This window comes from Nerophis lumbriciformis, linkage group LG24 (genome assembly GCF_033978685.3).
Source record: "Nerophis lumbriciformis linkage group LG24, RoL_Nlum_v2.1, whole genome shotgun sequence".
Lineage (NCBI taxonomy): Eukaryota > Metazoa > Chordata > Actinopteri > Syngnathiformes > Syngnathidae > Nerophis > Nerophis lumbriciformis.
Genome location: NC_084571.2, coordinates 12,202,602 through 12,208,601, shown reverse-complemented (window position 1 = coordinate 12,208,601; position 6,000 = coordinate 12,202,602).

The following is a 6,000-nucleotide window of genomic DNA, read 5'->3' as shown; positions in this document are numbered from 1 at the left end:
AGGACTGCTTGTATTGCACTTGATATCTCACACAAGTAAACACTTTGCAGGACTGCCTGTGTCACACATAATATCACACACGTAAACACGGTGCAGGCAGGACCGCCTGTGTTGCACATGATATCACACACAAGTAAACACGCTGCAGGACCGCTTGTGTCGCACATGATATCACACACAAGTAAACACGCTGCAGGACCGCTTGTGTCGCACATGATATCACACACAAGTAAACATGATGCAGGACTGCTTGTGTCGCACATGATATCACACACAAGTAAACACGCTGCAGGACCGCTTGTGTCGCACATGATATCACACACAAGTAAACACGCTGCAGGACTGCTCGTGTCGCACATGATATCACACACAAGTAAACATGATGCAGGACTGCTTGTATTGCACATGATATCTCACACAAGTAAACACTTTGCAGGAATGCTTGTGTCACACATGATATCACACACAAGTAAACACGCTGCAGTACTGCTTGTGTCACACATGATATCACACACAAGTAAACACGCTGCAGGACCGCTTGTGTCGCACATGACATCACACACAAGTAAACATGCTGCAGGACCGCTTGTGTCGCACATGATATCACACACAAATAAACATGATGCAGGACTGCTTGTGTCGCACATGATATTACACACAAGTAAACACGCTGCAGGACTGCTTGTGTCGCACATGATATCACACATGTGACGTGATAGCGAGAGAAGAAGACGACAGGGAGACGATGACGTCGTTTAGCTGTCAGCGTGTTTTATTGACAGCTTGGTGTGTGAATGAGATGTGTAATTAAACCAAAGAGATGAAGTGTGACTAAATGTGGAACTTATCTGAGTATGGTTGCCAGAGGATGTTGAGAGTGCGTGTTGATCCAGGCGGAAGTCCAAATAAGGGCAAGGCAGGCTCGAGTGTTGGAGGACAGGCGGGTGGTCGAGGACAGGAGCGCGGCGTCGTAGTAAGTGGGCAGGCGTGAGGTCGAAATCCAGGAAGGCAAGGGGGAATCCACAGGGAGGTCCAATGTGACAAGACACACAGCTTGACGACGAGGAACGATGACGGGGAGCTGGAGAACGACACAACACAAGAGACGATGAGAACGACGGGGAGGAAGCACAGGGAGAGAAAATGCACAAGTGGGTGAGCGAGATACGTGTGGGCTTACTGTACTGGGTACGAGAAGCTACGTTCTGGCGTCGGATCTCAGGTTGTGTTGGCTCTTGAAGGCAGATCGCTCATCACGGGCAGGTGTGTAGATTACAGATTGGCAGCAGGCGCGAGGAGGCGCGCCCGCAGCGGAGGGAATGCGTCTGTGGGCGTGGTCCGTGGTGCGCTTGTCAGGACGTACAGCAGGAAGAGAAACAGCAGTAGTTTGATCCATAACAGGACCCCCCCCCCCCCCCCCCCTTATGCGAGACTCCCGGCGAGCTTCGGGGTGCCTCAGGGTGAGCTCTGTAAAAGTCTTCGATAAGGGAGGGGTCGGCGATGTAAGAAGCCGGTACCCAGGACCTATCCTCAGGACCATAACCCTCCCAGTCCACAAAGTAGACCCATCCCCTCCCCTGTCGCCGGACCCTGAGAATCTCCTTGACTGTCCAGACTTGGTCCCCATCCTCGAGGACCCTAGGAGGGGGAGGAGCAGGGGTGGGGGAGGACAGGGAACTGCTAACTACTGGTTTGATTTGGGATACATGAAAGACAGGGTGAGATCTCATGGAATGTGGAAGATCCAAATGTACTGCAGCAGGGTTGATCTTGGATTTTACCGTATACGGTCCAACAAAACGTGGTGCAAGTTTCTGGGAGGAGATCGGGAGATGGAGGTCCTTGGCCCGAAGCAGCACCTGCTGTCCGGGCTGGTAGTCGGGAGCCTGAATGCGCCGCCGGTTGGCATTGCGACACATCCTTTCAGATGCCTTTAGTAGGGCAGCGCGGGCGGACCTCCACACTCTGCGACATCGTCTCAGGTGGGCCCGGGTGGAAGGAACTGCCACCTTGATCTCCTGGGAGGGAAACAAGGGAGGTTGAAACCCCAGCCAGCACTCAAACGGGGACATACCAGTAGCTGCGCAGGTCATGGAGTTAAAAGAGTATTCCACCCATGGAATAAACTTGCTCCAGGAGTTGGGCTGTTGCGCAGCCATACAGCGCAGCATGGTCTCCACCCCCTGGTTAGCCCTCTCTGCTTGACCATTGCTTTGGGGGTGGTAGCCGGAAGTCAGACTAACCATGGCCCCAACCCCCTTACAGAAGGCCTGCCAGACCCGAGAAATTAATTGGGGGCCACGATCAGAGACAATGTCGGAGGGGATCCCGTGGATCCTGATAACATGCTGGACCAGCAGGTCTGTCGTCTCAGCAGAGGATGGAAGTTTGGGCAATGGAATAAAATGTGCCGCCTTGGAAAACCTGTCGATGATGGTGAGGATTGTGGTGTTACCTCTAGAGGGGGGAAGCCCTGTGATGAAATCAACAGCAATGTGGGACCAAGGTCGACTGGGGATGGGAAGGGGGTGTAAGAGACCGGCAGGAGGCCTGTGGCCTGCCTTGTTCCGGGCGCAGACGCTGCAGGCGGCGACGAACTCACGGATGTCTGCCTCCATGGAAGGCCACCAAAAACGGCGTTGAATAAAACTTAGAGACCTATGGACACCGGGATGACAGGTAAACAAACTTGAGTGAGCCCAGTCAAGTACCTTGGCCCTTAAAAGTTCAGGAACGAATAGTCTATCAGGCGGTGCGTTTCCGGGACCAGGGTCGGAACGTAGGGCCGTCTTGACCAAGCCCTCGATTTCCCAAGTTACCATCCCGATGATGCGGTTAGGGGGAAGGATGGTCTCAGGAGTGGATTTAATGGTGGGTTCCTCTGAGAAGATCCGAGAAAGAGCGTCCGCCTTGCCGTTACGTGAACCAGGTCTGTAGGTGAGGGTGTAGTTAAATCGACAAAAAAATTGTGCCCAGCGAGCTTGCCTGTCATTCAGTCTTTTAGCGGATCGGATGTGTATGAGGTTGCGATGGTCGGTCAGGACCAGGAACGGATGCTTGGCCCCCTCCAACCAGTGTCTCCATTCAACCAGTGCATCGTGGACTGCCAACAGTTCTCGGTTCCCTGCATCGTAGTTCCTCTCGGCTGGAGAGAGGCGTCTAGAAAAAAATGCACACGGGTGCAACACATTATTCCCACTGGAACGTTGGGACAAAACTGCCCCAATCCCAGAGTCAGAAGCGTCCACTTCAACCGTGAACGGCACGTCCGGGTCAGGGTGTACGAGAACGGGGGCGGAACTGAAGCTCCTCTTGAGTCTCTGGAACGCCATGTCTGCCTCCTTGTTCCAAACAAAAGCAGTAAGTGTAGATGTAAGTGCGTGGAGAGGTGCAGCTACCTTACTGAAGTTGAGTATGAATCGACGGTAAAATCCAGCAAAGCCTAGGAATCTCCTCAGTTCAGTACGAGAGGTTGGTTGAGGCCACTCCACCACTGCCTTGACCTTCTTGGGGTCGGCTCGGATGTTACCCCTTTCGATGATGTGGCCCAGGAAGTTTACGGAAGAAGAATGGAACTCACATTTCTCTGCCTTGATGAACAAGCGGTTCTCCAGGAGGCGCTGTAGAACCAGACGGACGTGCTGCTGATGTTCCTGCCTGTTGTGAGAGAAGATCAGAATATCGTCCAGGTAAACAACAACAAATTTCTCGAGCATGTCTCTTAAAACATCATTGACCAGAGCTTGGAAGACGGCTGGGGCGTTGGTCAGGCCGAAGGGCATGACCCGATACTCGAAATGGCCTAGGTGTGTGTTAAAGGCTGTCTTCCACTCGTCCCCCTTCCTAATGCGGACGAGATGGTAAGCATTGCGGAGGTCAAGTTTGGTGAAGACTGTTGCAGGGGCCAGAGGTTCGAAGGAGGAGCTCATGAGTGGAAGAGGATACCTGTTCTTGACTGTGATGGCGTTGAGTCTTCGGTAATCGATGCAAGGGCGTAGGGAGCCATCCTTCTTGCCGACAAAGAAAAATCCAGCGGCTACTGGTGACTTGGAGGGAGTGATGATTCCTGAAGCGAGTGAGTCCGTGATATAGTCAGACATGGCCTTCTTCTCTGGTATGGACAGGTTGTACAGGCGGCTAGAAGGGAGTACTGCGTCGGGTACGAGATCGATGGCACAATCGTACGGTCTGTGCGGGGGTAGGGATAGTGCCCGGGCCTTACTGAATACGGCTGCAAGGTCATGGTAGACAGCAGGAACCCCGGACAGGTCGGACGGGGATGACTCGGGCTTGGGGTTCTCCGAGACGGGGGCTGCTGCCTTGAGGCAGTTAGCATGGCATGCCGTGCTCCAGGCCAAGATTCTCCCTGAGACCCAGGAAATATGGGGGTCGTGCTGGCGAAGCCATGAGCGGCCGAGGACAAGAGGAGCTACGGGGGCGTTGAGGATCAAAAAACTGATTTGTTCTGTGTGGTTACCTGACAGGGTTAGTGTGACCAATGCTGTACGGTGGGTGATGGGTCCCAAGGGGTGTCCATCCAAGGCCTGAGCTGGTAAGGACTTCTCCAGGGGAAGAAGTTCAATCCCGGCTTGACAGGTAAAATCATGGTCCAGGAAGCTCTCATCTGCACCTGAGTCCAAATATGCTCCCACCCTCAGACTCTTTGACTCCCAAGATAAAGTAGCAGGGAAGAGACTGCCAGGGTCACTGCGACCCTGGGGAAAGGTGGTATGGCTCACTAGTACTCCCCTTACTAGTGAGCCTGATCTTTTGGTCGTGTGGGGCAGGTCTGGATCATGTGACCCGCACAACCACAGTAGAGGCAGAGGCGCAGCAGGAACCTCCTCTCCCGTTCCTCCGTGGCAAGTCGAGTTCTGCCCAACTGCATGGGTTCCACCCCAATGGAAGGTGCGGGAAGAAACCCAGACTGGTCCACCAAGGGGGCACCTTCAGCCCGATATCTGGTCCGATTCTCCCACGCCGGTCGTCTGGTCCTCTCGCGGGCTGCGAGTCTTCGTTCCGCTGCCCGTTCCTTTAGCCTCTGGTCCATGAGCAGGGCCAACTGGATGAGGTCATGGTAGGTGGCCGGGCGGTCTCGCAACAATCCGTCCTTGATTTCGTCGGAGAGGCCCCGACGGTAAGCGCTCAACAAGGCCTTATTATCCCACCTACTATCAGCGGCCAGGGTGCGGAACTCGAGGGTGTAGTCTGCAACAGACCGAGAACCTTGCTGGAGGGAGTGAAGACGTGAGGCGGCGTCTCCTCCATCCGTGGGGTGATCAAAAACTGCCTGGAACTCAGAGCGAAAAGCTGCAAAGTTAGTGCTGAGGCCAATGTTGTGGTCAACTGCTGCCGTGGCCCACTGGAGGGCCCTTCCTGATAATAAAGAAAAAATAAAGGCTATTTTGGCTCCGTCAGAAGTGTAACGAGAGGGCTGGTGACGAAAAACCATGTCACATTGGACCAAGAAGCCACGGCAAAGTTCAAAATTCCCTTCGAAGGCTCTGGGACTAGCGATCTTCGGCTCGCAGGAAGCAGGGGGCAGTATGGGGGCTGCAGCGGCAGAGGCGGCTTGCTCGGGCGCCGATGGAGCGGAAGAGCCTGGAGAAATCAATTCAAGTCGAGCTAAAATGTCAGCAAAAACAGCATCTAACTTGTTTTCTAGTACACAAAAACGCTCTTGGTGCTGCTGGAGTGCCGAATGCACACCTGTGATGTTGGATACAGGGGAGGTTCTGGAAGTGAGCGGGGTACGCGTCATGTCTTTGCCGTCTGGTTCTGACATGGCCAGAACGTACTGTGACGTGATAGCGAGAGAAGAAGACGACAGGGAGACGATGACGTCGTTTAGCTGTCAGCGTGTTTTATTGACAGCTTGGTGTGTGAATGAGATGTGTAATTAAACCAAAGAGATGAAGTGTGACTAAATGTGGAACTTATCTGAGTATGGTTGCCAGAGGATGTTGAGAGTGCGTGTTGATCCAGGCGGAAGTCCAAATA